We start from the raw sequence: 18,720 nt of genomic DNA on the forward strand, positions 1-18,720 counted from the left end.
TTAAGCATCTGACTTTGGCTCACGTCATGATCTCGCGGTTCATGAGTTCGAACCCGGTGCTGGGCTCTGTGCTGACAGCTCAGAGCCTGGAGCCTGCTTCAGATTCTCTCTCTCTCTCTCTCTCTCTCTCTCTGCCCCTCCCCCACTCATGCTCTGTCTGTCTGTCTCTCAAAGATAAACATTAAAAAATATTAAAAAAAAAAAAAAAAAGAACTTCACTGGGGACCTGGGCCAGGGCACATTCCCCTCTCTCCAAGTTACTACTCTTGTGGGGTGCTGGGGAGGTATCTGTATCCTCTGCAGGCTTGTGTCCCGATGCAATCAATTCTCAGGCTTTATTTGGCATCCCAGAAGAGTTAGTTTAAAAGGCAGCATCCAGAAAAAAATAAACAAAAGGCTGTATCCAGGCCCCTCTTAAGTGGGTGATCCTGTCTGTGCCAGAGCCCAGGAATCCCTACATAGACACTAGTATGACTAGACTGCACGTCCAGATATGCTGCCCAAGTGAACAGGGCAGATTCCCAGGAAATTGGGTCTTCCGTGTAGGACTAGATACACCAGCGGGTCAGTGGACATGAGTTGGATGGTCCCCCTTTTGTGGGACATTTTAAGGGGGGGATTTCCCTCCCGCAGACAATGACTAAAAAAAAAACTTCACGGAGGCATTGCAAACAGGGTCAGGAGCTACAATGTTCCGCTTTTTAAATCATATTGCTTGTGAATCCCCAGCTACTTTTTCTAACCGCCTCACTTCCTTAAAGGTACAGGCTCGTGCTAGTCCAGACCCCAGTCCTCGCTGGCACAGAGGATTGATTCGGTGGAGAGCTTTGGGCCGAGGCTGGAGCCTGGTGTGTATAAAAGAATGGTTTGTAACACTTAGGACTTTATTCAAAGTAATGTGCTACTTAATAATTCATCCAACCTGCAAAATCTATGGCAAATCTGTGAAATTAAATGGTAAAACATAAAAGGATTGGATTAACGAGGCTTCTCAGGCTCTTCTGAAAACCGTTTTCATTTTAATCCTGGCTGCACATCTTTATTTAACATATTAATCCCTGTTCCCATCTTAGTGACAGAGTAAACTCATTAGAGCCGGCAAAGAATCTTGCACGAGTTTCGGAAGGGAGGTCCCACTGACATCCATCACACTACGGGTCACTGAGTGAGCTTAAAGCCCAGGATTAGGGTCCTGAAAATTTGGGTCCGTTTGCCCGATGAGGAACAATTTCTGACTCACTCAAAGCATAAAGAGGAAGCAAGTAAAGAAAAATGGAAGAAGCCGTGATAATGCAAGTGTTGTGGGGGCAATGGGAGAAGAAGGATGTCAGCCAGACTCCCCCAAGTCAAAAGGGGGCTGGCCAGTGAAGGTGACGTTAGGTTTGCAGAATCTCTGTGCTCAACCCTTTTCCATCTGATCAGTGTGAAGGATGAACAATTGACCTGCCACAAATTGCTGGAATTTTAAAAATTAACTTTAAAAACCATTTATTTGCATCTACCATAAACATGAAAAGAGATTTTAGGGTACCTGGCTGACTCAGTCAGCAGAGCATGAGATTCTTGATCTCAGGGTTGTGAGTTCAAGCTCCATGTTGGGTGTAGAGATTACTTTTTTTAAAAAAAATTTAATGATTATGTTTATGTTTATAAACATAAAATATAACAAAAATATAAACATATAAAAAATGTTCATTTTTGAGAGAGAGAGAGAGACAGAGAATGAGCAAGGGAGGGTCAGAGAGGGAAGGAGACACAGAATCCGAAACAAGCTCCAGGCTCTGAGGTGTCAGCAGAGAACCCGACGCGGGGCTCGAACTCATGAACCCTGAGATCATGACCTGAGCTGAAGTCGGACGCTTAACCGACTGAGCCACCCAGGTGCCCAGGGTGTAGAGATTACTTAAATAAATAAATATATCTTAAGAAAAAAAGATGAAAAGAGATTTTAACTTAAGAAATACAATACATGCAAGGTGCTTCCATATATCTCATTGAACACAAGTTTTCAAATAGGCAGGTTTTGGTATTCCCATTTTTATAGGTGAGGGAACTGAGATTCCATTTAAGTGGCGTGCCCAAGATCTTACAGAGAACTTGGCCCAGGCGTTACTGTGTTTTGGCCCCACCATGGTTCTGGATAACTTGGGCATCACACTATCTGCAGACCTCTGCTCACTCAGGCTGCTCCAGTCAAGCAGCAAAACCCACCAGAAAAGTCCTGCCCACCCCTAAGGAAGCAAAAGGTCAAAGGACAACGACATTCTTCACAGTGTCCTGCAGCTCCCCCGACTTCCCTGGCATTCACCCCATGACCCCCTCAACCAGGACACGTATCTCCAAGACTTAAAGGATGAAACAAAAACACCCAACTCCTCAAACCCACTTGAGGGAAGCTCCTTCATCTCACCTCCCATCCCTGGGGAAAATGAGCAGCATTCCGCCTCCACAGGCCACCTTCTCCAGCTGCATGGCACATTTGGTCACCCTGAGACCCCAACCAAGAGGGGAGCAATGTCAGTTACACATCCCTTGCTTCCACTTGACTGTACCCCCCAAGGCCTGGTAGAACTGGTGCGCCTGGATTTCAGAGACAGATACCAAAGGGGAAAGAGGTAGACGGGCCCAAGGATGCCCTCAGGCCCTTCCCCCATGCTGTCTGTCCTCTCTTGCACCTCCCCAATCTCAGAATTCACTTCAACAGGTAAAGAGAACCCTGGAGAAAGTGCATCTTGCTGTACGGTAGGCGATGGAAAAGTCATGATTAATTCATTTCTCTGGCGCTCAACCTTCCAGAAAGTGGGGCAAAGAACAGAAATGATATTTGTACTGGGATTTGTTTTCTCAAAAGCTGGTCTCCAGAGGCCGTCCTGGAGTGGATTCCACAATTACACTTGTGCGCTCCTACACACCTTTATTTTTATCTGTGTTGACATCACGCAGAGACTACAAAGTCCTAAATTGTCAATGGACAGACAACAATATAGTGACCACAGTAAACTCACCAAGGCAAAGCCAAGCAAGGTAACCATTCATTTTACCCCTTAGATACACACTTGTATCACCCACAGTTGAAATGCATTTTTAAAACTCAGGTTTAAACTTATATTACTTAATGTAATTCATTTCTTAAGTATTCTAGTTAATCAAGTGCTAGTGACAATCACATATCCAAACTCTATAATTTTCTCTTTGAGCAAAACAGTGGATTTCATATTGAAATAGAGATGATTTTGACTCTCCTGTAATAATACATTCCTGACAAACATGTTCGAAGGGCAAAGGTCCAAAACTTGAATGGTGGTCTTTTTTTTTTTTTTTCCAATTTTTAATTAATTTTTTTGAGGGAGAGCTCAAGCGGGGTAGGGGCAGAGAGAGAGGGGACAGAGGATCTGAAGTAGGCTCTGCACTGATGGCCGAGAGTCCCACGTGGGGCTCCAACTCACAGACGGCGAAATCATGACCTGAGCTGAAGGTGGAGCTCAACCGATAGGGTCACCCAGGTATGCCTCCTTTTTTTTTTTTTTTTTTAAGTAACAGTGGACTTATATGTTCTTAGAAGGGGATTACCTTACAAAGAGCATGGATCTCATCATGGATCATGGAGGCACTGCCACCCACATGCCCAAGCCACTCAACGTGCTAATGGGTAAGGTGGGTGCCAGTGAGGAGACCCCTCACTTAAGCTTTTTTAGCTTCATAGAAAATATATCCATGGGTGTAGAGTTTACACAGTATAAAGAAAATGATGATGTTTTCCAGCAAAACTTACTAAAATTGTTGAACTTAAAGTTGTTTCGTAAGTTTTTCAGTAAAATTTACTAAAATTATTGATAAGTGCATTCATTAATTTGTTCAAATTGCCAATAGGTAGTACAGAATCCCTGATCAATCATCTAAGCAAATGATGACTCAAGATCATTTCTCAAGATCAAAGAACAGCCATTTTAGAGGCTAAGTCAAGATTGATCATCAATTCTACCAGCTTTAAGAAATGTATAAAGTTAAAGAATAGAGCTAAACATCACCCTTTTGGTCTTTAGAAGTAAATTTCAACATGCCGCTGTTTCACCTATTTCAATTATTAAAACTCAACACAACTTCCATGCAAACTCAATTTCATTTTTATTTGAAACATTTGTCACTATCTTAATAAATAGAGACTTGTAGGGGCGCCTGGGTGGCTCAGTGGGTTGAGAGCCAACTTTGGCTCACGTCATGATCTTGCGGTTCATGAGTTCGAGCCCGGTGCTGGGCTCTGTGCTGACAGCTCAGAGCCTGCAGCCTACTTTCTGATTCTGTCTCCTTCTTTCTCGGCCCCTCCTCTGCTGGTACTCTTTCTCTCTCAAAAATAAAATAAAATAAAATAAACCATTAAAAAAAAAAACAAAAACCCAGAGACTTGTAATAGCATCCGTGATAGAAATCTGAGACATGGATGCTTTAGGAGTCCACCAAATCTATAAAGAGGGTATCTAGACAATAATTCTAATAATTAACTAGAAAATCTAGGGTGATCGCATTTTTAAAAGTAATATTTAATAGTGCTATACTAAAATATTGATAAGTTTTAGTCATAAAACAACCAATGGCTCATACTACCCCCCCCCTTACTTGATAAGAAGTTAAGACAACCTACTTCATCTCATGAGCCTGAAATCCTGAGGTTCCTGAGTGAGAACGAGCCACTTATGGAAGTGAAATAATCTGACTACACTACCCTGAACTGTGCAGGCAGGAAGCCTTGCCAACCGTGATGCCAGAACTATGAGATAATGGGTATTTCAAAATGTCTGTCCCATCTCAGAACCCAGTCACCCGCTCACACCGGCACCTCAGCATCCCCGAAAGAAACTGAAGTGAACTTTGGTGCCAGAGAAACATCTCAACACCTAACTTGCAGTCCACTAGGGAAGATGCTGGGAGACCCGAGGAGGGTTACTTTCATTTTTCTTGGCTCCTGACTAATGGTATTGGTGTAGCCCCAAATAATTGCAGGACCTACCTGACCCATGTTGTGCCCACTCAAAGGAGAAAGTGCCCTCTGAGCAAAGAGCCAGTGTCAAAACTGGGCAGGAGAAAGCTGGCAGTGGACAGCCGTTTAGAAGATGTGTTAGGGCAAGTTTTAATTCTTAAAGGGCTTTACGTTTAAACAGACAAAGTAAACTCCTTACTCTGAAATTTTATTGATCAGGCTTGGGGATGGTGCCAGGTGGGAGGAAAGAGACAATATTTAATGAAATTAGGACCATTTCCAGGAAGAAAAGTGTGATGCTTAAGCGAAACTCTTGAATTAGAACAAAACCAAGAAAAACCAACGTCGGGGATCACAGTGGTGCCTGGTGGCCTCCAGATGCCTGGCAACATGTGAAGACGGAAGGCTGCTTCCCCTGTGAACTTGTTAGCAGATTCAGAGATGCACCATGTAGAGATGTATAGGTGTGTGTGTGTGTGTGTGTGTGTGTGTGTGTGTGTGTGTGTGAGAGAGAGATCTCTTTTCAAAGAGAAATACATTTGGGGGGGGGGGCGGAGGAAAGAAGCTTGCCTACGTTAATGGCTCTGCACTTAAAACTGCTACAGAGAAGGGTAAAGATTTGTCAAAGTCTGACCACAAAGCCTATCACAGCCAAATCAATACTGCCCTACGCAACTGGCTTGAACGGGTCTGGAGAGACAACCCACGGCCTCTCAAAATGAGTCATCGCCCTTCGCGACGCCCCCTTTTTGCGGATTAGGGAAAGGTCCCCAAGGCTGGCGAGCGTCTGCCATGAGGGCCGGGAGCTCAGTAACCCGCTGCCTGTTCTGCTCCCTGCCTGGCTCCCCACTGCGCGCAGCCACCCCTTAGCCGGCAGTGCTCACGGCCACCCGCGCCGCCGCTCCCAGGCCCGCCCGCCTTCCTCCGCCGGGTCCCGGGCTCCCAGCTCTCACGGACTTCGATTCGGTCCCTCGTCCTCCAGTACGCTTCTCCAGAATTTCTCAGGGCCGCCAGGATCTCCTCGCTCCCATCCCTGAGCTCACGCTGCCTCCACCCAGATTACAGGCACAGTTTGCCCAGCGCGCACCACCGCGACCAGCCCCTTCCACTTCCCAAACTGTCTCCACGAAGGGCCCAAAGAGAGGTACCCTCCGCTTTATCCAGGATAAAACACCGGGTCCTAACAGCTGGGGTCTCAGCCACAGGCTAAACTTCCAGGCTCAGCGCGTACTCCGGGAGTCCCTGCACAGAAAGGCTGCATGGTCTCCGGAGTGTGCAGCTCCCAGACCCAGTCCGCGAGGCTCCGGCTGGCTGGGGACCCGGCCCTCCCCGGCGTGCGCCCCCCACAACGCCCCAGCGCTGCCATCTAAGGACCCGCGTCTTACTCGGGAGCTGGAACCAGTGGTTCCATCCTCTGCTGCTCCGGATCTGGAGGGGTGGCCATGGCCGTTAGATATTCCCCGCTTTTCCTGTACAGCCCGCCTGTGTGTGTGTGTGTGTGTGTGTGTGTTGGAGGGCAGAAGAAAGGGTCCTAAGTTTATTTTTCTAAAGCATATATAACTAAGTATTGAATAAAGCAGCCAAAGGCTCGGCCCTCCCCCAAACCTAGGAATTCAAAGCCACATGGCCACAGCCCTTTCCAGCCAGGCCACCTCCGCGCACACGCTCCGCTAGGCAAGGCCATAAAAGCCCTTTAAAGTCCGCGATCCTTCGGAGGACACCCCAGATCTGCAGCCCCTCCCGGGCCACCCTTTCCCCACGCCTGGAGCCCCAACACTCGGAGGGCGCCCCGGGGACGACGCCTGAGGCCGCAACACTAGGAGGGCGCCCCGGGGACGCGGAGTCGGGGGCCGCCGCGCCCCCAGCCTGGGCCACCCACCTCTTGGCGCGGGATCCTGGGGGGCGCAGTCCTCGAGCTCTGCTCCGGCGCGGGGCGTCTGAGAAGCTCCGGGGAAGGCGTGCGGCAGCCCCGGGGCCGGGGCGAGCGCGTCTGCCGGGCGCAGCGGCCGCTGGGCGCGCCGGAGGGCCAGGAGCGCCGCCCGTGGGCTGCCGGAGCCCGCCCCTTCCCCGCCCCTCTCGGCGCCCGGCGACCGCGGGCCGCCCCTCCGCTTCCATGTGCCCTCCCCATCCACCCACGCGTCTCTGGCTTTGGTGGAATCCAAAGCACAAACCGAGAAACCACGAAATGAATGAATGGGTACATTGGAGGGGTGGAGGGATGGAGAGACGGATGGATAGAGGCAAGTGAAGCCCAGTATTTCCTAACTGGGGAGAGGGCTCTGTGTCTGGGGATGTGGACCTGTTGTCAGTGCACGGGTGGGCGTGTCGGCGTGTGCACAGGCGGGTGTGTGTTGGGGTACACGTACGTGTATGTAAGTAGGTGGAAGCGTGTGGGTGTATGTGCGCGCTCGCAACGCCAGGGGCTGCTGAGCTCCTGCCCGAGGTGGGAGCAGTCCTTCATTTCGACACCGCACGACTGTCCCCGGGTAAGTACAACGGCCGGCAGCGGTTAGGAAGTGCGTCTTTGTGTTTTGGGGCTCTCCCCGTTGTGGCCTAGAGGCCAAGGTGTGGACGGGGATGCTTCCGGCTCACCGGCTCTCCAGAGCCGTCGCGCTGCCCTCCTCGTTGTGGCAGCCGGTGGCCTGGTGTCAACGCGCGTGTGTTAACAAAGCCATCGGCGGGGAAGGAGGCAGCTGATACACAAGGTGGGGCCGCATTGGGGTGGTAGCCAACCATCCCTCACTCTGGAGCGGTCTGAAATTTCAGTCTGTGGTCCCCTCCCCCAGCATGAATATTTAAATAATGTTAATGACCCTTTCGGGACTGTCTGGAAATCCTGAGAGGACACACGCTGAAACACCCTACCCAGAAAACAGCATTTTTAAAAAGCAAGCAGTTATCTTACTCTGCACGCTCTCTGCAGAGGAAAAAAATATAAGGCCAGGTTTCTTGAATTCAGCCTTCCACTAGGAAGGATGGGGGGTTTTCATTTTCCTATTTATTCTCTCTCCAGCTTTGTAAGTCAGAGCGCCTTACTCTCCTTGGAGTTTCCATTTCTAGATGGGCCTGCTTCTTTCTGAACCCCTGGCCAAGGTCCTGGGGTCCTCTTCTGAGACTCAGTGCTGCCTGCCAAGCACAGCAGGAAAGACAGCTGCCGGGGTCTGGTTCTTCTTTCCTAATCCACAAAGGTCCTTGATCTCCAGTACAAAGAAATGATATCATTGGGAACTGCCCAGAAAGCCTGTCCACACTATTGACACATTAACAACAGCACCCTCTGCGGAAAAGACTCCTTTCCTGTCTTGAGCTGTATTCACACCTTTCTGGGGGGAGGGGGGTAAAGTCTAAAATGGAGAAGTCAGCTGATCTCTTCAGGATTCCTGAATGTCAATAGGCTTCTTTTTCTTGCCTTTTAGGAATGGTTTCACCAGCCTCCTTGTAGGTCTCTACTCTTGAATTTCAATAGAATTTACTGACCGGTGGTCAGAGATTATAGAGCATTATCCTCAATCAATTCCTGTTCCTTCCCTTTCTTCCTTCTTTCCTTCCTTTCTTCTTTCCTCCTTCTGTCCCTCCCTTCCCCCTCTCTTCCTACCTTCTTTCTTTCCCTCTTTCCTTCCTTATAGCTCCTCCTGTCACTGACGTAAGGAGTTAAATATCTGAGTGCCCTACATCATGGTCTATTTTTAACATTTTACTAACATGTGAAAAACTCACATTGAAATGAGCATGTTTGGGTACAGTTATTTATTTATGTGGACCACAGACTCTCCAAGGAAAGATTCTAAAATTACAGCAGAGGTGAGGTTTTAGAAACAGTATTATGGCAGGTGCATCATGACTTTCTTCCTATGTTTCTAAATTAAAATAAATGTAAAGTTTATAAATCAAATTTGTTTCATCACTAGAGAGTACAGCGATTCACACCAGCTGAATTACATCCTCCCTAAAGCAATGCCAATTTTAATATTCATTTTAATTTAATATTACTTTTCATATTGGTTAATTAATATTAATTTTTTAATATTAATTTTAAAGCTCTGGTATATCCTACAGAAAACTATTGGGAGTATTAATTTAGGAAAAATGCATATTCAACAGATATTAACTTACAAGAACATTTCCTTTTCTTCCATCTTATGTTAAAGAAGTAACCATGATTATATTAAACACTTTTAATATAAAATGCTTGGTGCATATCAGGTGCTCAGAAATATTCGTTTAATTTGTTCAATGAAATCAATGCGAGGGTATGACCATCTATGTATGAAAGTAAGAACTGTTTTTAATTAGCATTTTCTCATTTATTTCCCCCTCAGTCAGTGGTTCTCAGTTGAGGGTGATTTGACTCCCCAGGGGACATGTTGGCAATGTCTGGAGGCATTCCCGATTGTTATAATGGGGGGAGGGTGCTACTGACATCTAAGGGATAAGGTCCCAGATGTTGCTGACCAGTACCCCGGCAACAAAGGATTACCATGTTCCAAATGTCAATGGTGCTGAGGTTGAGACATCTGGCCTTGGACTCAAAGCCAATACCAAGGACCACAGACATCAGAACCACCTCTGCGCTCACTAAAAATGCAGATTTCTCGGCCCCACCTTTACCTACCAAGTCAGAATCTCTGGGGGCAGGGCTAGGAAAAGTGTTCTAACAGCTTCCACGTGATCTTAAGAACATGAGAATACGAGAAACGCTGGAGATGGGGAAAGCTGGCTTTATCACCCAGCACATTCTTATGGGTACATCACATTATTTGTCTCTTAACATGATAATGGTTATTGGAGCTGAGAATATTTTATGAAAGAAGCACATTTAGTCTCCTAGATGCACTACAGAAGCCCATTTGAAGCAAAGAAAGGGCTACTAATTTTGTGGGGGGAAAAAAAACATAGTTGAGATGTGTGAATGTTTAATACTCCCAAAGGCCCTACAGCATCTAGGGCACAAAACCTATGGAAATTTTGCTTAGCCGGGAAAGAACTCAGGACTTCTTTCACTATGGCCTAATGTACATATCTGCCCATTTTGCATCTGCTATGTTGCTGGAGTGACATAAACTGTGCCCCGAGGGACAGTGACCTCCAAGGGACCCAAGAAATACAATGTACCTGCTGAAGAAACACCAAAAGTAAAGGCTTTTTGGGAAAAAGGTCAGCCTAGATAGATTGACAAAGCTCTTCTCTCTCTCTTCCCAAACTAAGCACAATGAACCAAGTCCTGCAAATACTGGTCTTTCAGTAGCCACATGTCCCTAAACTTAGAGAAAAGTAGAAACTGAAAAAAAGACTCAGTGAGTCCCTCAGAGAGATCATTTGCAAACCAAAAGGGGAGGTCAAGGGAGGCCCATCATAAAAGAGAACTTGCCACTTCCTCCTTCTAGCAAGGAGCAACATCAAAAAACATCAGCTGGATGTAATCTTCATATGTTAAATGTGCCCCACTGAAAATAAAGATTTACTAGGAAGAAGGAAGAGGAAGAGGAATAAGGGGTGAGGAGGAGGGGATTAAGGAAAAAGACCAACACCAAAAAGGCTGGCCCCCATGAAACCAATAGCCTTAGATCTGTGGGGCTTTTCCCACAAGCAACAGGTGAGGTCACTGGAAAGTTAGGAACAATCCCAATCCCAAGGGCATCATGGGACCAGATGCACCACTGAAAATGTATGAGAAAAAACAAACTGGGGAAAATATTTGCAACATACATAACAATGAATTACTATGTCTACTATGTGAAGAGTTCTTACAAATCAATAAGAAAATTGAAGAAAATCGCCAAATACCTAATAGGAAAAAGAAAACAGTCATTTATAGATAAATAATGCTCAAACTTCATAATTAAAGAAATGTAAGTGACAATATTGGGACAATATATTTTGCCTATGATATTGGTAAATACATAAAATACAAATTTTATTTCTTGGTGAGGGAATGATGAAAATTAAGTGATTGTACTCTGTGGATGGGAATATACATTGATATTAATACATTGCTAAATTCAGAAGACAATTTGGTGATATCTCTTGAGATAAAAAAATATTTATACACTGTTCAAGTGCAATTCACTTTGGGAATCTATGGAGATTGGGGGTGGGGTGGGGAGAAGTCAGAGAATGAGAAATTCCTGATCACCGAAAAGGCCAAAGCAAAAGAGTATTTATTTAATATACACTTTTAAAGTTGTTTGCTGTGCTCTGTTGTGATGTAAGTACTTCTGGTGACCTCTTAAAACAGCATTTGTTTGGAGAGCCAAAGGCAAAGGGCTTGTATGAGGCTTGGTACAGGGTGGATATCAGGCAAGATAATGTGAGATGAAGAAGTCAAACTAAATAAGAAATCAGAACAACAAGTGAGTAGAACTCACCCCACCCCACTTGAGTTAACCCCTTGAGTTAAAAGCCCATAAAAATAGTGGGGTGGGCACTGGACATCTTCTACTCTGTCAGTAGGGGTTCAAATAATTTTACTTTAGATATAAAAGGAAAAATTTATCCCTGCTGGCTGCAGGACTTGGGACAGCCAATTAAGTCCTAGGAGCCGTACGGATCATTTGCTTGCTTTCTAAATCAAATAGTGGTTTTACCTTATTCATGTGGATGTTTTGTACATCTATGGATTTGCCACTTAACACGGTTCTCCACTGATCCCTGATTCTTACTGAAAGGCAAAACGGGCATCTCCAGATAACGTGGCGTTTTCATAAAAGGGATGACCCATCATGGAGTGTTGTAACTGTCAACATTTGGAGTGTACCACACATAAGACTGACACAGGTCAGTCAATGGATGTTTGTTTGGACTTGCAGTTATGTTTTATCAAATTAAAAACACCCTTCTCAAAGTCAACTCTTCTCTAAGGTCAGACCTGGTTGCTAAGTGGCAGTCAGATCGAAAGCCTGCAAATCAGTGTTTTTCAAGCTAGCTCACATCAAGAGTAGCCAGAAAAAAAGAAAACAACAGATTTTTCCCCCTAGATCTGAGCCCCAGGAATCTGTATCTGTTTAAGCTTTCCACATGATTCTGTTGCCCAGCCTGGTTTAGGGAGCACTTGGGGTGGACACCGTCCTGAGGCAGAAGGGGAGATCATGGACACAGAAATAGGGACAGTGTCATATGAGAATATTTGGCTCTAGGACTGTGTTTCCTCCCATTCTTGGCCTCATTTGTGATGCCTGCCTTTCCTTCCTTTCCTCTCCAGGGTCTGTGGCTTCCTGTGCCCCAGTACGTTCCTTTCCTGCCTGTTCCACATTTATTTCCTTTTCCTGCATCCTCACACTTGGCCTCTCCTTTGCCAAACCTTCTAACACAAGGAAAGGGTGACCTCATGACATTCACCCCTGCCGTTTGAGACTCTTTTTTCAAAAGACCTTTAAAAACACTCCAAATGAAACATTCCAAAACCCAAACAACTTTTGTCCATCCAATTGTCTTTATTTTGTCCCACATTGTAGCTGGCCTGTGCCTTCTCTACCTTGGCAAAGTGACATCGCATCATCCAGACTGCCCATTGTAATAAAGCTTTAAACGGTAGCATAATAAACAGAGAGTCATACAGTATTCCAAACTAAAATCTTCAATGAAAAGCAGCAACATGGGGAAGCCCTGTGTTGGGAAGGGTGGAGGAAAAATGCTATTTGCAGAGGGGAAGGGCAGGGTGGGGAAGGAAGAGGACCCCAATGAGGGAAGAAGAAGTCACCCACGGCTACATGAGATGATTATAGCCCACATCCTTAGCTTCAGAGGCCTCAGAGCTCATGCGCTAACGACAAGAACATACTCACGTATTACTTGGTAATTAGGAGCAACAAAGCCCTATGATGCACAAGTTCTTTGTTTCCTGGCTAAGGATTTTATCTCATTTAACGACTGAAGCATTTTAAAGATCTGCTGGGAGAGCCCGGGAGGCTCAGTGGGTTGAGTGTCTGACTCTTGATTTCAGCTCAGGTCATGATCTCACAGTTCGTGGGATTGAGCCCCACATCAGGCTCTGCCCTGACAGTGTGGAGCCTGCTTCGGATTCTCTCTCTCTCCCTCTCTCACTGCCCCTTGCCCCCCCCCCGTAAATATATAAATATGAAAAAAATAAATATATGAAAAATCTACTAGAGACACCTGGCTGGCTCAGTTGGCAGAGCATCCGTGGTCTTGAGGTGGTGAGTTTGAGCCCCATGTTAGGTGCAGAGATTACTTAAAAAAAAAAAGTACTAAAAATTCCAGAGTTCATTCCCTAATGGAGACAAAGCCTAAAATGAGGTACTTTTTAAAGCATGACATTGAAAACATAAAATATGGCCAATATACTTGGACCGTACAAAGCATGTTCACGGGGTGCTGGGAAACAGTGTCTGCCATGGCCAGGATAGTCCTTGCTGAGTAAACTCAGTGGATTTGCTTCTCATGAACGATCTGGGTTTTAAATGCAAAACCACCTTTCTTTCTGGTGGTGTTTAATCCCTTTTCAATTTTAGGTGAAGATGGAGAATTGTTTTTTTAGTTCTTAAAAAATGGGACTGTAATATTTTCCCAGTAATTCCCAAGTTTCCCTCAGAACTTGGGAGTACAGGCTGTTTGTTCATTTATGGAAAGAACCATAAAGACTTTCAGTAATATCAGGGGTGGAGAAAGACTAAATCTTGACATCGTAAATAACTCGGATGGACGCAGAGGTACTTTTCGCAGTAGTTTCTGACTTACTCATCAAATGTTTTGATACGGAGACCTACCCAGGGAGAAAGCAGGCTTTTTCCTTCTACAACACTGTGTTCACATTACTTTACTTATCCTAGTGTTAAGTAGGATGATGAGCTATATTGTGAAGGCATTTTAAGTTTACATGCATGGGGTAAATTAATTACTTCCCTAAATAGCCACCAAGATTATAAAGTGTTACGATCATTTAAATATGGAGAATGCTATTCGCTGCTTCTACAGTATGTTTAAAGCCTCTGTTGGGATGGGACCATGGCCAATAGAAAATCACCCGAGAAGCCACCATAGCTTATGATAAAGTCAACTAAAGCACACAGAGCCACATGATCCGTGCAGACTCTGTACCTCCTCAGGTCAACGCTTTCTCCAAGGCATCCTCTTCTTCTCCTCTCCTCCTTACTTTCCGTCCTTCCTCCCTCTTTCCCTCCCTGGTTCCTTTTCTTTTTAGACCAGTGCCTGGTTAATTTTAGGAGCAGGCACTGCAAACTCAAATACCTTAAGAAGTCTGACAGATAACAGAAATGGGTGAAGCTGCCAGGTATCTGAAACAGTTTGTGTCTCCCATGAAGGGCTCAGGCACTGAGGAGCCTAGGTGCTGGACTGCTAAGTAATTTATAGACTGGTCGAGATAAGATAGGCAGGCACAGAGACGAGGACGGAGTGTTTAGACAGACAGCTGCTGCTGCTGCTGCTCCCGTTTTTTATTTTAAGCATTTTTTTTTTCTTTTTGCACTCAATTGGGATGGGGGAGGGCATATCGAGATGCCAGAGACAAGAGAATAAGACCTAGGGAGAAAAAAAACTACTCGTCACCCAAGCCACGTTCCTCATTTTACGGTATAACCAAGTGTCCATGAAATATAGAGTCTCTGGAGCGAGAGGCCTGGGATCGAATCCTGATCTGTCCCCTATTAGCTGTGTGAACTTGGGAAAGCCGTCTCTCTGAATCCTCACCTGTAAAAAAGGCAGATCAGAATTTCTACCATATATGGTTGCTGTGAGTGTAATGAGATCATCCACGTAAAGCTGTAAGCTCAGAGCCGGCGGCAAGGTCAGAACTCAGGGTCAGTTGTCAGTAGCGAAGCAAATGAATCCTAGATGGATCCTACAGCATTTGAGTAGAACCGCCCAGCAAGACTGGGTTAAAGTCAGGACTCAGATGCAGGCCTGCTCACTCCCAGCCCGGTGAGAAGTTCTTTGCTGCAAGCTTGCTTCCTTTGGCATTTTTATTACTTTGAAAGCGAACACCAAACAACAAGAATTACACGGGACGGTGAGGGGAAGCCCGGGTATTAAGGCCAGGCTCAGATCTGTGGCCCATCTCTGGGGGTCTGGCAGTAAGGCCAGACAAGGTGCAGAAGCAGGGGTAGCGTCGTATTGGCAGCCCGGGCACCCAGGGTGGGCTGTGCTGTCAGTGGGGTTTTGCTTTGGGTTCTCTTAAAGCCTCCAGCCCATTCTCAATATTCTGTGATAGTTGACAGGCAGAGGACACTGCCATGGACCTGAACCCGAAGGAGGGGGCTGGGGATGAGGGCTCCCCACTGACACTCAGGTGTGCTGTGCTTCGTGCCCACTCTCGGAAAGGGATGCCTTCCGGGCACTGTATCCAGAGGGCCCGGTTCCCATAGGAGTAGGCATCATCTTATCCCGGGGCAGGGACCCTGCCATGCTGAAATGAGCAGAGTCAGTGTCCCCACCGTCTGCCCCCGCCCCCCTCTTCTTCCAGCCTTGGCATCACCTACCGCTCTTGTTTTGTGTGCCTTGGGATCACTCAATCTGCCCTGGATCCACCAGCTCTGGAAGCCATTCTCCCTCACACTCCTCTCTTCACCTACAAAGTCCTTCTCACCAGTCCTGGCCTGTCCAACTCCTCCCCTTCCAAGGCCTCTTCCTCAGCCTGCCCCAAAGGCTGCTCTTCCCCAACCACAATCTTCTTCCCCCCATTCCCATTATCTTGACATTCCCCTGGGTAGAGACATTCTACTGAGTGCACCCTAGAATCCTGCCTGAGGCCCAGCATCTTCCCGTGCATATCCATCCAACCCACATATTCCAGCCAAACTCCATACACGCCTCCCCGCCACTCATCTTCCCTGCATTTCCTGACTTAGGGTCTTGTGGTCCCCATGGTCACCTCTGCCTTCTTCTTCACTGAGGTCCAGCCACTGTGGTTTCTCTTACTGTCCCCACTGCTTCTGCATAGTCCAGTCCTTCCTCCTTTCTGACCTGGACCGTCACCGGCCTCTTGACAGGCATCTCTGCCATTGGCCTCTCCCCCATCTTGTCCATCTTTCACAGGGCACCCGAGTTCACCTCCTAAACCAATCTCCAATGGTTCCTCTTGCCAAAATTAAAACTCCTTCTCATTCAATCATCTATCCATTTCACAGATATTTATTAAGATCCTGTCATGTATGACATACCCTGACATGTGTTGGGGAGGTGGCAGTGAACAGTCATATGCTTGCCCCCTCCGATGAGTGTTCTTGCTGTTTCTTCCAGACTACTGTCCTCCTTTCTCAGTAAGTCGCCCTCCCTCACCACTTGAAGATTTCAGCAGCTGTCACTCTGTCCACCAACACTCTGATAATAAATCATTATAATAAAATGCTCTTTTCAACTAGTCCCCATTTGAGTAGGTTTCTAGGAAATGTCTTCACAAGTTTATTTTGAGAGGTGGGGGAGGGGCAGAAAGAGAGAGAGAGACTGAGAGAGAAAGAGAGAGAGACAGCGAATCCCAAGCAGGCTCTGCACTGTCAGCACAAAGCCCAACGTGGGACTCAGACCCACGAACCATGAAGAGAACATGACCTGAGCCAAAATCAAGAGGTGGATGCTTAACTAACTGAGCCACCCAGGCACCCCTGGAAATGTCTTTTTAAAAGCAAAGCACCAACTCACAAAAATATCCTTTTGAAACACATTGAATAAAATAGTTCTTAAGCTTTTAGGTTAAAAAAATATATGCACTTTTAAAACACCAAATAAACTAGACTTTCCTGTAAGGCAAATGCCAAGGAGAATTTGGTACTTTGTATGAAAGGACCTCACGACCCTTACATTTCTAAAATTTACCATGGGTGAATTTGGTTGGCCTTTCCTTTTCCTCTCCTATTTTCTGTGCCATTCTTCTCTCTTTAACTCGTTAATCGCAAACCCAGCTCTTCTCAGACATGTCACTGGCACAAAAAACGTGTGGCTTGAAAGTTACGGAGTCCCTCCACAAGGAAAACATACTGTATGGTCTTTGCTCTGGATCTGAACTCCAAGTGAAAGGGTGCTTGTGACATTAACAGGTTCAACATTTCCCCAAGAAAAGAAGAGCACTTGTGGACCACAGACAGGAGGTGGGTTCCAGGAGGGACCTTCCACAGGTTACCTTACCTGCCTGTGCCTCAGTTTCCCAATCTTTAAAATAGGGACGATTACATAGTATCTATATCATGAGCCTGTGGTGAGCACTGGATGAGGTAATGCCAACAAAGTCCATAGAACCTACCTTTTCGATTCTCAGTAAATGTTAGCTACTGGTTACAATTTTTCTGTTCCAGTCTGTTGCTCTGTAATTTCCCTATGTTCAGTCCCAAAAGCCAGAGTGGTCTTAGATCAGATCATTTCTTGACTCATTCCTTCTCCTAGGGGATCATAACTATTTTCCTGTTGTTAAATTTTAATTAAGACATTTTCCCAATTTTAAAAGAAATTTGTCCTCATTGTATGGAAAGCAATAAATTGTGGGCTCTGGAATATTACAGACTTCAGACTGAATCCTGACTCCACTCTTACAGATTTTATGACCTTGGGAAATTGTTATGTTCTCAGAGCATCGATTTCTTCATCTGTCGAACCGATGGGACAAGGAGGGTACATACCTCACAGTGTAGTTGTAAGTGTTAAATAAAACAATGCAGGTAGAGTAACATAGTGCCTAGCCCTTGGTGAATGCTGGGAAAGCAGTGGGGGACAAATCAGGAAGAGAAGAAAGAAGCAAAGAAGGAAGGGAGAGAGGAAAGGAGAGAAGGAGGAAGGAAGGAGAGAGGGAGGAAAGGAGAAAGGGTGAGAGGAGAAAAAAACAGGAAGGTGGGTCAAGACTATTACAGGATAAGAAAAGTTTGATGAAGTCCACATGGAAGAAAAAGGTTCATTTTAATAAACTGTCAAATATGATGAAAAATGCTTAGAAACAGGATGCATTTTTTTTTATTTGAAAAAGAAGAAGATTCTCTGCCTCTTTTTGCAATGCCATTTCTCTTAAGAGGGATTTTCCTATGTCACTCATGGGATAAACTTGGAAAGTTTTTTCATATTTGGGTTTTGTTCATATTTTCTTTGCAAGAACCAACATATTTAAAACACATTAAGAATAATAAAAATAGTGGCTCTTACTGGATAAATGTTTGTCTATTTCTCAACCTTAAATGAGCTTTTATTTTCAAAATTCCCAAAGGATTTAGTGACATTAATTTGAAAAATCACCCTTAAAATCTGAATCTGTTTAAATATATGGTACGTCTCATGGAAAAAAAAACATGCAACACAACATTCAATAAACTGATTTTTTTACTTAAAAGTTAATAAATGCTATAAAAATGCAGGTATCTTAGGAACAACTGAATTAAGAAACTGCCCTCAGCTCAGGCCTGGTGGGTACAGGGGTCTCCTAATAAATATTGTAGGATATCTGTATGCTGAATTTCTCCAGATTCATTGAAAGGTATATTTATTCACCAAGGGCCCAGCTTTCCTTATTTACTGAAGACGCAGTTCTGTTTTATCATATTCATGAATCACAGCAGTAGAATGATAACGAAAATGTAATCAGAATGTTGTCAGGATGAGGGCCCAAGGGCAAGTCTGAAAAACAACCAAATCTTGGGGATGTAAATCGAATCTTATCCCACCAGGTAAACTCCAGCTTTGTATTGAAGAACAAATGCAAACAAAACTACATAAAAGCTCCCTTATTGATCAGGGACTGTGAGACCTACTTTATATATTTGCATATAAGCACTGTCATTTTGTTCTACCAGGCAAAG

The 18,720-nt window shown here is 45.4% G+C and overlaps 1 protein-coding gene across 12 annotated transcripts in view; it reads right to left on the reverse strand.

Annotated features, from left to right (window-relative positions):
• PALM2AKAP2 (PALM2 and AKAP2 fusion) overlaps positions 1-18,720 on the reverse strand; it is a 484,510-nt gene that overhangs the window by 100,086 nt on the left and 365,704 nt on the right. Inside the window, exon 1 of one of the 12 annotated variants that reach the window (XM_058694614.1) lies at positions 6,855-7,001. The exons of 10 other annotated variants lie outside the window; for them this stretch is intronic. The gene's annotated coding sequence lies outside the window, so the exon portion shown is untranslated. Of the gene's footprint in view, positions 1-6,360; positions 6,381-6,854; positions 7,002-18,720 lie in introns of those variants that run through there. One more of the 12 variants, XM_058694615.1, reaches the window with a different exon arrangement.

The sequence above is a fragment of the Neofelis nebulosa genome, chromosome 12, assembly GCF_028018385.1.
Source record: "Neofelis nebulosa isolate mNeoNeb1 chromosome 12, mNeoNeb1.pri, whole genome shotgun sequence".
NCBI classification, from domain to species: Eukaryota; Metazoa; Chordata; class Mammalia; order Carnivora; family Felidae; genus Neofelis; species Neofelis nebulosa.